We start from the raw sequence: 13,837 nt of genomic DNA, 5'->3' as shown, positions 1-13,837 counted from the left end.
CATTCATCCGACAAGATTTTAAGACATTTAAGAAAAGAAACGGCTCATTCCATACCATCAGAGAGCTACGCAATAAATAGTACAGAATGGTAAATGTTGAAATATATACAAACTGTCATTGGAGGATTGATTTGGAAACCGCCGTCTGTTCTTGTGGCCTCGGAGACACTACACCCAGTAAATGGATATTGGAGGTGGATCTTGAATTGTGAATATGTTTAGAGAGATGGAAGGGAGAAAATGCATTATAAGGAAAGAGAACAGAGTATGTCAAGGTTGGGAGGTGTGAAAGTCCTGGTGTAGATTTTTCAGGGACTTGAGTGTGGAGTGTCGCTATATAAAGTGGTTTGATGGGGCTGGAGTGAAGAAGTAGTGGAAGATGGGGCTCTTTTACCAAAAGGAAGTGCCTGGATTTGAGGATGTCAGTAGGGAAGGCAAGCGCCTGAGTTCTGGAATAGAGGGAAGAAATAATTGAATAATGGCTTGGACAGATACTTCTAAGGTAAAATCGAGGAAATAGTTACAAGATTGAATGTGGGAGATGAAGAAGAGACAAAAATTTATGTTGCTTAGATTGCTAGAGAGAGGGAACTGGGTGGATACTTCTTTACCCTATTCTTAGATATCTGAGTATAATAGTAATACATGCTCAAAGAACATTTCATTGTAGAAAACAAGCCACAAAATTAAAATCACTCATTTTCCTACCACCCACACATGGCCACTATTAACATTATAGTATATGTTCTTACAGACTTTTTTCCTACTCAAATGTATGTTTGATATTTTTTAAGCACAAAAAATATCACATAGAATTTTATATGTATTTTTCAGTGAGTCTTTTCCTATTCATTACTCTGTGAAAACAATAACATAGTATCCAATCATGTATGTGTATCATAATATAACTATTTTCCCATTCTTGGATAGTTATATTGTTTCAAAATACAATTGTAATCAGCACTGACATACGTCCATCTTTTACTGCATCTCTGATCTTTCCTTAGAGTAATTTCTAGAAGGGAAACTAGTGGGTCAAAGGATATGAACATTTTTTAAGACTTATGCAGAAAGGTTATACCTATTCAAGTTTCTGTTAGGAGTATTTTCACCAAATCCTCAGCAACAACCTTATTAGTTTCCTTTAATCTTTGTTGATTTTATAGGAAAAATAGCATTCTGTTGTTATAGTTTACATTTTGTGCATTTACTGGAAACATTTTTATTTCTTTCTTGAGCATTTTTTTGTATTTTTTGCTCATTTTACTATTGGATGTTAGCTTCTTACGACTTGCATACGTTTTACTTTTCTTTGTTTGTTTGTTTGTTTTTTGATGTGAACCCGGTGTAAAGTCTTTATTGAATTTGTTGCAACATTGCTTCTGTTTTATGTTTTGGTTTTCTGGCTGTGAGGCATGTGGGATCTTAGCTCCCTGATCAGGGATAGAAACTGCACCCCCTGCATTGGAAGGTGAAGTCTCAACCACTGGACTGCCAGGGAAGTCCCTTGCATACGTTTTTCATATGTTACTTAACCTTACCATACTTCTAGAAATTTTTTTTAGTTTGTAGTTTAATTTGTTTGCTTTTTGTCACATACATTAATTTTTATCGCAGCATGATATTTGTAAGAAAAGTACACAAATCATAAATGTGCAGATTGATGAATTTTCACATGTTGAATACATCCATGTAACCAGTACCCATGTTAAGAAACTGAACGTCAACCAGCACACCAGAAACTCCCTTTTACTCCCGTTCAGTCACTTCTCCCCACCCCAAAGATAACCACAATTCAGACTTGTAATAACTAACTTAGATTCCTTTTGTCTATTTTTATAGTTTACACACTGGGCAATTCCATTTGTGTATGCTCTTTTTGCTCTGACTTTTTGCTCTCTGGTTTTGTTTGTTAGATTCATCCATATGGTCATGTGAGCATTTTTTATTTCTCTGTAGTATTCCATGTGAGTCCATGGCCATTTTTAAATCCACTCTACTATTAATGGTCTTTGGGTGATTTCCAGTTTGAGACTATTATGAACAGTGCTAGTGTGAACCTTTTAGTATATATGTCTTATTGAACATATTTCTGTTGAGTATATACTTAGACGTGGAATTGCTAAGTCATAGGAAATATATACATTCACCTGTGTAGATATTGCCAAACATTATTCCAAAGTGGTTGTACCAATTTATATTCCTACCAGCAGTACAGGAGAGGTTCAGTTGCTCTACAGCCTCACCAACACTTGCGAATTTCAGTTTCTCTTTTTACCATTCTGGTAGGTGTGTACTGGTATCTCCTCTTGGCTTTAATTTGCATTTCTCTGATAAGGAAAGGTGGAGTCTTTTTATATATTTAAGGACCAGTTTTGTATCCACTTCAGTGAAGTCAATTCAAGTTTGTTGCATATTTTCCTTTTGGATTATCTCTTCTTGTTACTGATTTGAAGGAGTTCTTTACATATACTGGATATAAGTCCTTTGTTGGATCTGTGTACCTCAAATATCTCAGGAGGTGTATGGCACTCTCTTAATAGTGTCTTTCAATGAACAGAAGCTCTTAACTTTATCATAATCCAAGTAAACCATTTTCTTTTATGGTTAGTGCCTTTAAAGAAATATTTGCCTGCTCTAAGGTGACAAAGATTATTTTCTCTAAAAGCTTTATTTTACCTTTTGCTTCTAGATCTGCTATCCGTCTGGAACTGATTTTTGTATGGTATCAAGTAAAGGTCAACATATGTTTTTTTCCCACATGGATGTCTAGTTAACCTGGCATTTTCTTTTTTTTTTTTTTTTAAGAAGGAATTTCCATCTTCAGGAAACAACTTTATTTATTTATTTATAAATTTATTTAATTTTGGCTGTGTCGGGTCTTCATTGCTGTGCGCCAGCTTTCTGTAGTTGTGGCGAGCGGGGGCAACTCTTCGTTGCGGTGCGCGGGCTTCTCACTGTGGTGGCTCCTCTTGTTGTGGAGCATGGGCTCTGCGCGCGTGGGCTTCAGTAGCTGTGGCACATGGGCTCAGTAGTTGTGGCTTGCGGGCTCTAGAGCGCAGGCTCAGTAGTTGTGGCACATGGGCTTCGTTGCTGCGAGGCATGTGGGATCTTCCCAGACCAGGGCTTGAACCCGTGTCTCCTGCATTGGCAGGCAGATTCTTAACCACTTTGCCACCAGGGAAGTCCTAACCTGGCATTTTCTGAACAGACCATCCTTTCCTCGCTGAACTACAGTGTTGCCTTTGTCATAAATCAGGATACCTTGTATGTGTGGCCTTGTTTTGGGGTATTCTCTTTTCCATTGGTTAATTTGATCATTCTTGTGCCTATACCACATTATTTTAATTACTGAACTTTATAATACATATTAGTGTCTGATAGAATAAAAACAGCCAGCTTTATTTTCCTTCAAGATTGCTTTGGCTATTTTTAGCCCTTTGTATTTCTGAATGAATTTTAGAATCAGCCTATCATTTTCACTTTAGAAAAAGGAAACTACCAAGATTTTGTTGGAATTGCTTTGAATCTTTGGATTAATTTGGAGAGACCTGACATCTTTACAGTATTGAATATTCCAATAGCATTTTTATTGCTTGCCTCCTAAATGAGTCAAGCGGCTTCCCATCACTTTCTGTGCTGTAGGACTGATTTTACAAACTGGGAATACAGGCGAGGAAAAACAATTTTCTCTCTACCTTTCGAGTTCTTGGCTGAGACCCCTGTCATAAAAGATAGATTAACAAAAGAAAAACAAAAGTTTATTAACATTGTTAGGAAACAAAATTCAACTGGAGTAAATTTAAAAGATCTTACTGGCTTTCTTCAACGATTCATGAATTAGGCAGCATCCCATCCAGCAGACAGAAAGGATCTTCTTCCCAGGATCTGTAAAAAATGAAAGACTTTTGTAGGCAGAAGGGAGTGGGACAAGGAAGTTAGGCTAGCAAAGAGTGGATTGGTCAATCCCAATCTCCCAATTCATCCCACCACCACCACCCGCCCCTGCCACTTTCCCCCCTTGGTGTCCATATGTTTGTTCTCTGCATCTGTGTCTCTATTTCTGCCCTGCAAACCGGTTCATCTGTACCATTTTTCTAGGTTCCACATATATGCATTAATATATGATATTTTTCTCTTTCTAACTTACTTCACTCTGTATGACAGTCTCTAGATTCATCCACGTCTCTACAAATGACCCAATGTCGTTCCTTTTTATGGCTGGGATTGACATATACACTAATATGTATAAAATAGATAACTAATAAGAACCTGCTATATAAAAAAAAAATTAAAAAAAAAGAGTGGATTGGTTGTGTCAAGGTCACGTTCTTTTAGGGGATGGCACAGGTCTGTCAGGCAGATTACCTCACTAGTGTTGATTGGGTAGTTCCTGACTGACTGGCTTAAGATTCTATTTCTGTTCCTGTGACTGACGCACAGTAAGGCCAAACAAACCGAAACGTCAAAGTTTGGAGCAGAGAAAGGTTTGTTGCAGGGCCATGCAAGGAGAACAGGTGGCTTGTGCCCCAAAAAACCCCTAACTCCTTGAAGGGTTTCAGCAAAGCATTTTTAAAGGCCAGGTAAGGGAGTGGGGTTGCTGGGTGTGTGATCAGCACGTGCACAGTTCTCTGATTGGTTGATCTTCAGGTAACAGGGCAGTTAACATGATCAGTCCTTAGGTACCAGTAGGTCTGGGGGCTACAGGCTCATGATCATCAAGAAGCTAATTTCTCCCATTTGGTGGCAGTTTTAGCATCTGAGAAGCTCAGGAAATATGCATGAAATACTGTTATCTTGGTACTTCTAAGAGGAGCTACAGCAGAAGATATGGGGGAGGGGCTCTGTCCTGGGAAGGCTCCACAGGTCCTGTTCAGTTACATTTCTTGGAGAGGCCAAAAATGTAATTAAGTCTTGATTTGGTAAGGTGGATCTTAGTATAAGTGACTCCATTTGGGGCCCGTTGTCCTGTTTTTAACAACATGTATACTGCATATATACATGGGAGATACTGTTAAAAAAACAAAACAAAACAGAGCTAGACAGTAGTTAAAGCAGTTAAAACATTTTATTCAGGACGTGCAATAGGAGGAAAGAGACCTCAGTATAGAACTGGGTTCTATTGCAAATACAGCATGGATAAATGGGAATTTAAATACTAAGAGGAAACACGGGGTCAAGAGGGGTTTTGGCTAAACCAATATAACAGGATTCTTGCTGAAGACAGGCTAGGGTAGTCAGACATTACCTCTGTTACCTCAGACACCAAGGTTTGCAGCAGAGAGAGTTATTCACAAAGCAACCAAGGGAGGAGAACAAGTCTCAAATCCACCCTCCCAAAGGTGGGATATTTATGGGGTAAAGGAGCAGGGTGGTCTTAGGTGCGAGGAAAGGTGATTGGAGGTAGGGGAAAAGTGAGGTAGTCGGTGTTCTGTGCATACATACCTTGGTTACATGCTTCTTCCAGGGATGCATGTTAAAAAATGGAGGTGCTTAGCATGATTTGTGGGTGGAGGTTTTGGCCCTCTGACAACAAAAGAGCATTCATCCAACACCTGTGCAGGCCCAGTGTTAGGGCCCGTGGTCCCAACTAGTCTTAGCTCGAACTGAACAAGAGCTGACTCTAAGTTCTGAAAAAACAACTTAAGTCCCTGCCCCCATTACTATAGCAACCCATACATCCGAGGTGTTATCTGTGGGGTGGTTAAGGTATCTTGTGGTGTATTACCTAGGTAGGCTATGTGAAGCTTGGAGGGTATGCAATTAAGGAGAGGGGAAAAAACTGAAGCAAGCTGATCAGTGAAGGCAGTTTATAAGCAGAGAGGTTTTAACAAGCTGTTCCCTTATCTTTTGTTCTGTAAGACAAGCTCAAGAATCTCTGTTAGTCAGCAGCTTCTGCTAACCCTATAGGGCATGATTACACCTAGGGGAATGGTAGAAGATGAGGAACCCAATATTGAGGGTGATCAGTTGTGGCGGATGGGAGACGCTTGCTAAACTGACATACTGGGGTTCTTATTAAAACTAGATTTTGCAAGGAAGTGCACAGGTAGAAATTTCAGGAGCCTGACTAAAGTTTGATTAAGGAAAGAATCTTTGTCAATACCCAGGGGAAAATTCTAACACTCGATGGCTTGGAATTCAGGCTCAGATAGCATTTATATGGGGGGAGGGTTGTAGACCTCTTAGGGAAGAGTAAATGTTTACTTAGGAAAGATAAATGGACCCTTAGAAGAGCAGATGGGAGATATGACAGAATTTGTCTGGGTGTAGCCTCCTCTCCTGTGATGACTCAATCTTCCCTAGTTGATGAAACTCCCAGGGAGGGGATTTATGATAATTGAGTTCCTTTTGGAAGATCTGTCTTAGGCAGAATAAGGGGGAGAGTTCAGAGAAAGTTTTCCCCTTCATTTGCTGTTTTTCAAGTGCCTACAGCTCAAAATAATCAATATGCCCAATGACATAATTTTGGGGTGGCATATTCTGCTACCTTTCAGGAATGATCTATTCCTTGAGGGCATAGCTAAAATTGGCCCTTAAACTGTCTAGGCTAGCAGTCCCCAACCTTTTTGGCACCAGGGACCGGTTTCGTGGAAGACAGTTTTTCCACAGACCTGGCTGGCAGGGGAGGGTGGGGGGAGTGGGGGTGGGGTGGGGAATGAAGGGTGGGGATGGTGCAGGTGGTAATGCGAGTGATAGGGAGCGGCAGATGAAGCTTCTCTCACTTCCTAACAGGCCACTAAAAGGCCACGGACCGGTACTGGTCTGCGGCCCTGGGGGTTGGGGACCCCTGGTCTAGGCCTTTGCTGGGAGTATAGGGAATGGATGATGTCTATTGGTTCCTTTTCTTTTATGGTTATTGCTTAGTTCCAGTTTTCTATTTGGGGGGATATTTTGATAGTCTTTTTTTATTCTGAAAGGGAGTGTAATACAGTTGTCAAAGGAACAGACTCTGGAGTTGGATAGCATAGGAAATCCTAGCTCCAGTACATAATAGTTAGTGTGATTTTGAGCAGTTTACTTAACTTCTCTGTGTGTCAGTTTTCTCAATATTAAGTAGAAATGACGGTATCAATCTCATAGAGCAGTTGTGAGTATTAAATGACTTAATGTAAGTGACCTAATTAGGTCTTACTACTTATGTTATTCATGCCCTCTCTTTTTATGTTGCATAGATTTGCTGCAGTATTGACTTACCAGATATATTTTTCAAAGAATCAGTTATTGGTTTTGTTTGATGGACCCAATTGAATTTGTTAGTGTTTTCTTCTTTTTTTTAATTTTTAACTTTTATCTATTTTCTCTCTTCTACTTTGTGTTTATTTTCTGGGTTTTTTTTCTCTAGCTTCTTGAGTTAAAGACTTAAGTAATAAAAATAATTTGTAAGGTTATAAATTTCCCTATGAGTGCTGCATTGGCTGTATTTCATGAGTTTTGAAATGTGGTTTGTCTCACGATTTTGTAATTTCCTTTGTGATTTGTTCTTAATAGGTGATTTAATAGGTGTATGGGCAAGGGATTGATGTTATTGTTAGTGATGATTTTTCTTCATGTGCTCCTCCAGACCCGTAGTTCTACCCTGAAGATTATGGAACGCATCACCTGTATTTCCTTGTCTTATGGATTCCATTTAGGTTCACCCAATGAGAAAGATCTCTTAAATCAGAGGTATCTTAATTTGTTCAGGCTGCTATAACAAAATGCCATAGGCTGGGTGGCTTATAAACAACAAAAATTTATTTCTCACAGTTCTGGAGGCTGGGAAACCTAAGATTCAGGGTGCCAGCATGGTTGAGTTCTGATGAGAACCCACTTCCTGGTTCATGAATGACTGTCTTTTCCCTGTGTCTTCATATGGCAGAGGGGGTGAGGGAACTCTCTGGGATCTCTTTTAAAAGGGTACTGATTCTATTCTTGAGGGGTCCAACCACATGACCTAAGCACCTCTCAAAGGCCTCAGCACCAAATACTGATAACATTGGGGATTAGGTTTCAACATATGAATTTTGGGAGGATGCAAACATATAGCAAGAGGGTAGAAGAGAGAGCACTGGAGAGATATTTATATTCCTAGTTCCCTCCCAGCAGGGCTACCATTTGGTAGTGATTGTGTTCCTGTACCTAAAGCCGCAAGTCTTCTTGGGGGACTCCTTTAACTTCATCTCTTACAGGGCTTCAGTGACACTGCTTCTTTCCTTTGGCCTTTAGGCCTGTGGAAGATAATAACTTCCTGCTGTTGCTAGTCCCTGGGTGCTTCACTATCCCCTATTGGTTACCTCAACCCTTCTTACGCCTTGGTAAATAAATGGTCATTTCATTAAACACTTTTCAGTTATCCCTTTTGAGTGTGCCATCTGTTTCTTGTAAAGTCTTCCTTCAAGAAGACTTCCTTGGTTAACTTATTTTGTAGCCCCTGTTCTATTCTCTAGGATTAACTCTTATCCATTGTCATCCACGACCTTTGGTTTTGCCCTCTGAGAACTTACTCTTCATCTCTTAGCACTCCATTGCCTCATATGAAATGGGTTTTAAAGTATACCTTTCTTGGAGACTGCATACCTTTCACAGCCAGATTCCTGCTGGTGTAGGTTGTGGACCGAAGAATTGCTTTAAAGGTTGAATATGAGTTTTTGCAGGGTGTTGGTTTCTTTAGCAGTATAGTTCCCTGAAATGTAGTAGATTTCCAGTCTGTTTGCTTCTAGGCAGTTTCATACACAAGTAACCACAGTTAAAGAGCTCATTTAGACCAAGCTCTTAAGTCCGAAGTCTGTAGATTGTATACTGGTTCTGTTTTGGACTTTTTCAACTTCATGGCATCATCTGCAATAAGAGGCTTGGGTGGAAAGGTATCACCCTTAATTAGATCTTAGCAGCTGGACTGGTTCCCATTATTTTGAGGGAGGGTCTTCGGAAAGGCTTCAGGCCACCATCTTATTTCCTGCCTTTTGGCTTTTCCAGCCATGAGAACACTGCTCCCCCCCTCCCCCCCATTACCGTTTTCAGTCAGCTGGAATCTCAGGCCACAGGCAGAGACACCCTTCTTTTGCAGAGCTGAAAGCTTGTTGGGCACATGGTTTGTCTTTCAAGGTACAAATATTACAGCGGCAGTAGTTTTATAAAATGTTTTGCCATTTGGCTGGAATGAGTCATTAGCTTTTTAACCTGCAATATGTTTCCTTGCCATCTACCATTTGACTTCTCCTAAGCCTGTGCAGTGTATTTCAGGTTAACCATCCACTGTCTCTTCCACAACTGCCTCTGCCTTACTGGTAAGCTGGAGAATACATATTGGAATACTGCTTTAGAAACATTTTGCATCCACAGCTTGGTTTAGCAGCAAAAAAAAAAAAAAAAAAAAGAAGGCAGCAAGAAGTGAATCTCTGCTTCCTGGCTTCCTTCCAAATTGGGAACCCTCATTTATATCTAGCACCCTAGCTACAAGATAATTTGGAAAATATCACATTTAGCCTTTCCATCCCTTTAATACAGGAGTCACACTAGGAAGGAATGTAGTATAGAGGCTGAACAAACCAGCCCACCATATCCATCATAGGACCTAACCTCTTCTCCTAAGAAAATTTAACTGGGATATTTTTATTTTTTAATTTTTTTTAACATCTGTATTGGAGTATAATTGCTTTACAATGTTGTGTTAGTTTCTGCTGTATAACAAAGTGAATCAGCTATATGCATACATATATCCCTTTATCCCCTCCCTCTTGCGTCCTCCTCCCACATTCCCTATCCCACTCCTCTAGGTGGTCACAAAACACCGAGCTGATCTCCCTGTGCTATGCACCTGCTTCCCACAAGCTATCTGTTTTACATTTGGTAGTGTGTATATCTCAGTGCTACTCTTCACTTCATCTCAGCTTCTCCTTCCCCTTCCCCCTCCCCGTGTCCTCAAGTCCATTCTCTACATCTGCATCTTTATTCCTATCCTGCCCCTAGGTTCATGAACCTTTTTTTTTTTTAGATTACATGTATATGTGTTAGCATACGGTATTTGTTTTTCTCTTTCTGACTTACTTCACTCTGTATGACAGACTCTAGGTCCATCCACCTCACTACAAATAACTCAATTTCATTTCTTTTTATGGCCAAGGAATATTCCATTGTATATATGTGCCACATCTTCTTTATCCATTCATCTGTCGATGGACACTTAGGTTGCTTCCATGTCCTGGCTATTGTAAATAGAGCTGCAATGAACACTGTGGTACATGACTCATTTTGAATTATGGTTTTCTCAGGGTATATGCCCAGTAGTGGGATTGCTGGGTTGTATGGTAGTTCTATTTTTAGTTTTTTAAGGAACTTCCATACTGTTCTCCATAGTGGCTGTATCAATTTACATTCCCACCAACAGTGCAAGAGGGTTCCCTTTTCTCCACACCCTCTCCGGCATTTACTGTTTGTAGATTTTTTGATGATGGCCATTCTGACTGGTGTGAGGTGATACCTCATTGTAGTTTTGATTTGCATTTCTCTAATGATTAGTGATGTTGAGCATCCTTTCATGTGTTTGTTGGCAATCTGTATATCTTCTTTGGAGAAATGTCTGTTTACGTCTTCTGCCCATTTTTGAATTGGGTTTGTTTTATTTGATATTGAGCTGCGTGAGCTGCTTGTATATCTTGGAGATTAATCCTTTGTCAGTTGCTTCGTTTGCAAATATTTTCTCCCATTCTGAGGGCTGTCTTTTCATCTTGTTTATGGTTTCCTTTACTGTGCAAAAGCTTTTAAGTTTCATTAGGTCCCATTTGTTTATTTTTGTTTTTATTTCCATTTCTCTAAGAGGTGGGTCAGAAAGGATCTTGCTGTGATTTATGTCATGGAGTGTTCTGCCTATGTTTTCCTCTAAGAGTTTTATAGTGTCTGGCCTTGCATTTAGGTCTTTAATCCATTTTGAGTTTATTATTATTATTATTATTATTTTTTAAAGAAGATGTTGGTTAATTAATTTATTTTTTTTGCTGTGTTGGGTCTTTGTTTCTGTGCGAGGGCTTCCCCTAGTTGTGGCAAGCGGGGGCCACTCTTCATCGCGGTGTGCGGGCCTCTCACTATCGCGGCCTCTCTTGTTGTGTAGCACAAGCTCCAGACACGCAGGCTCAGTAGTTGTGGCTCATGGGCCTAGTTGCTCCGCGGCATGTGGGATCTTCCCAGACCAGGGCTCGAACCCATGTCCCCTGCATTGGCAGGCAGATTCTCAACCACTGCGCCACCAGGGAAGCCCCATTTTGAGTTTATTATTGTGTATGGTGTTAGGAAGTGTTCTAATTTCACTCTTTTACATGTAGCTGTCCAGTTTTCCCAGCAGCACTTATTGAAGAGGCTGTCTTTTCTCCATTGTATATTCTTGCCTCCTTTATCAAAGATAAGGTGACCATATGTGCGTGCGTTTACCTCTGGGCTTTCTATCCTGTTCCATTTATCTATATTTCTGTTTTTGTGCCAGTACCATACTATCTTGATTACTGTAGCTTTGTAGTGTAGTCTGAAGTCAGGGAGCCTGATTCCTCCAGCTCCGTTTTTCTTTCTCAAGATTGCTTTGGCTATTCGGGGTCTTTTGTGTTTCCATACAGATTGTGAAATTTTTTGTTCTAGTTCTGTGAAAAATGCCAGTGGTAGTTTGATAGGGGTTGCACTGAATCTGTAGATTATTTTGAGTAGTCATTTTCACAATGTTGATTCTTCCAGTCCAAGAACATGGTATATTTCTCCATCTGTTTGTATCATCTTTAAATTCTTTCATCAGGGTCTTATAGTTTTCTGCATACAGCTCTTTTGTCTCCTTAGGTAGGTTTATTCCTAGGTATTTTATTCTTTTTGTTGCAATGGTAAATGGGATTGTTTCCTTAATTTATCTTTCAGATTTTTCATCATTAGTGTATAGGAATGCAAGAGATTTCTGTGCATTAATTTTATATTCTGCTACTTTACCAAATTAATTGATTAGCTCTGGTACTTCTCTGGTAGCGTCTTTAGGATTCTCTATATATAGTATCATGTCATCTGCAAATAGTGACAGTTTTATGTCTTCTTTTCTGATTTGGATTCCTTTTATTTCTTTTTCTTCTCTGATTGCTGTGGCTAAAATTTCCAAAACTATGTTGAATAATAGTGGTGAGAGTGGGCAACCTTGTCTTGTTCCTGATATTAGAGGAAATGGTTTCAGTTTTTCACCATTGAGAACAATGTTGGCTGTGGGTTTGTCATATATGGCCTTTATTATGTTGAGGTAGGTTCCCTCTTTGCCTACTTTCTGGAGAGTTTTTATCATAAATGGGTGTTGAATTTTGTCAAAAGCTTTTTCTGCATCTATTGAGATAATCATATGGTTTTTATTCTTCAATTTGTTAATACGGTGTATCACATTGATTGAATTGCATATGTTGAAGAATCCTTGCATTCCTGGGATAAACCCCACTTGATCATGGTGTGTGATCCTTTTAATGTGCTGTTGGACTCTGTTTGCTAGTATTTTGTTGAGGAGCTTTGCATCTATGTTCATCAGTGATATTGGCCTGTGATTTTCTTTTTTTGTGACATCTTTGTCTGGTGTTGGTATCAAGGTGATGGTGGCCTTGTAGAATGAGTTTGGGCGTATCCCTCACTCTGTTATACTTTGGAAGAGTTTGAGAAGGATAGGTGTTAGCTCTTCTCTAAATGTTTCATAGAATTTTCCTGTGAAGCCCTCTCGTCCTGTGCTTTTGTTTGTTGGAAGATTTTTAATCACAGTTTCAATTTCAGTGCTTGTGATTGGTCTGTTTATATTTTCTATTTTTTCCTGGTTCAATCTTGGAAGGTTGTACTTTTCTAAGAATTTGTCCATTTCTTCCAGGTTGTCTATTATATTGGCATATAGTTGCTTTTAGTAATGTCTCACGATCCTTTGTATTTCTGCAGTGTCAGCTGTTACTTTTCCTTTTTCATTTCTAATTCTGTTGATTTGAGTCTTGTCCCTTTTTTCTTGATGAGTCTGGCTAATGGTTTATCAATTTTGTTTATCTTCTCAAGGAACCAGGTTTTAGTTTTATTGATTTTTGCTCTTGTTTCCTTCTTTTTTTTTCATTTATTTCTGATCTGATCTTTATGATTTCTTTCCTTATGCTAACTTTGGGGTTCTTTTGTTCTTCTTTCTCTAATTGCTGTAGATGTAAGGTTAGGTTGTTTCTTTGAGATGTTTCTTGAGGTAGGATTGTATTGCTGTAAACTTCCCTCTTAGAACTGCTTTTGCTGCATCCCACAGGTTTTGGGTCATCGTGTTTCCATTGTCATTTGTTTCTAGGTATTTTTTTATTTCCTCTTTGATTTCTTAAGTGATCTCTTGGTTATTTAGTAGTGTATTGTTTAGCCTCTATGTGTTTGTATTTTTTACAGTTTTTTTTTCCTGTAATTGATATCTAGTCTCATAGCATTGTGGTTGGAAAAGATACTTGATACGATTTCAGTTTTCTTAAATTTACCAAGGCTTGATTTGTGACCCAAGATATGGTCTATCCTGGAGAATGTTCCATGAGCACTTGAGAAGAAAGTGTATTCTGTTGTTTTTGGATGGAATGCCCTATAAATATCAATTAAGTCCATCTTGTTTAATATGTCATTTAAAGCTTGTGTTTCCTTATTTATTTTCATTTTGGATGATCTGTCCATTGGTGAAAGTAGGGTGTTAAAATCCCCTTCTATTATTGTGTTACTGTCGATTTCTTCTTTTATGGCTGTTAGCATTTGCCTTATGTATTGAGGTGATCCTATGTTGGGTGCATAAATATTCACAATTGTTATATCTTCTTCTTGGATTGATCCCTTGATCATTATGTAGTGTCCTTCCTTG

General features: G+C 39.2%; 1 protein-coding gene across 4 annotated transcripts in view; it reads left to right on the top strand.

Moving 5' to 3' along the window:
- The window catches only part of VEZT (vezatin, adherens junctions transmembrane protein), a 76,190-nt gene that overhangs the window by 839 nt on the left and 61,514 nt on the right, over window positions 1–13,837 (top strand). The window lies entirely within an intron of this gene.

Source organism: Mesoplodon bidens (assembly GCF_964165515.1).
Source record: "Mesoplodon bidens genome assembly, chromosome: 11".
NCBI lineage: Eukaryota > Metazoa > Chordata > Mammalia > Artiodactyla > Ziphiidae > Mesoplodon > Mesoplodon bidens.
The sequence above is the reverse complement of the archived record's forward strand: the minus strand, read 5'-3'. Positions and strand labels throughout refer to the sequence as shown.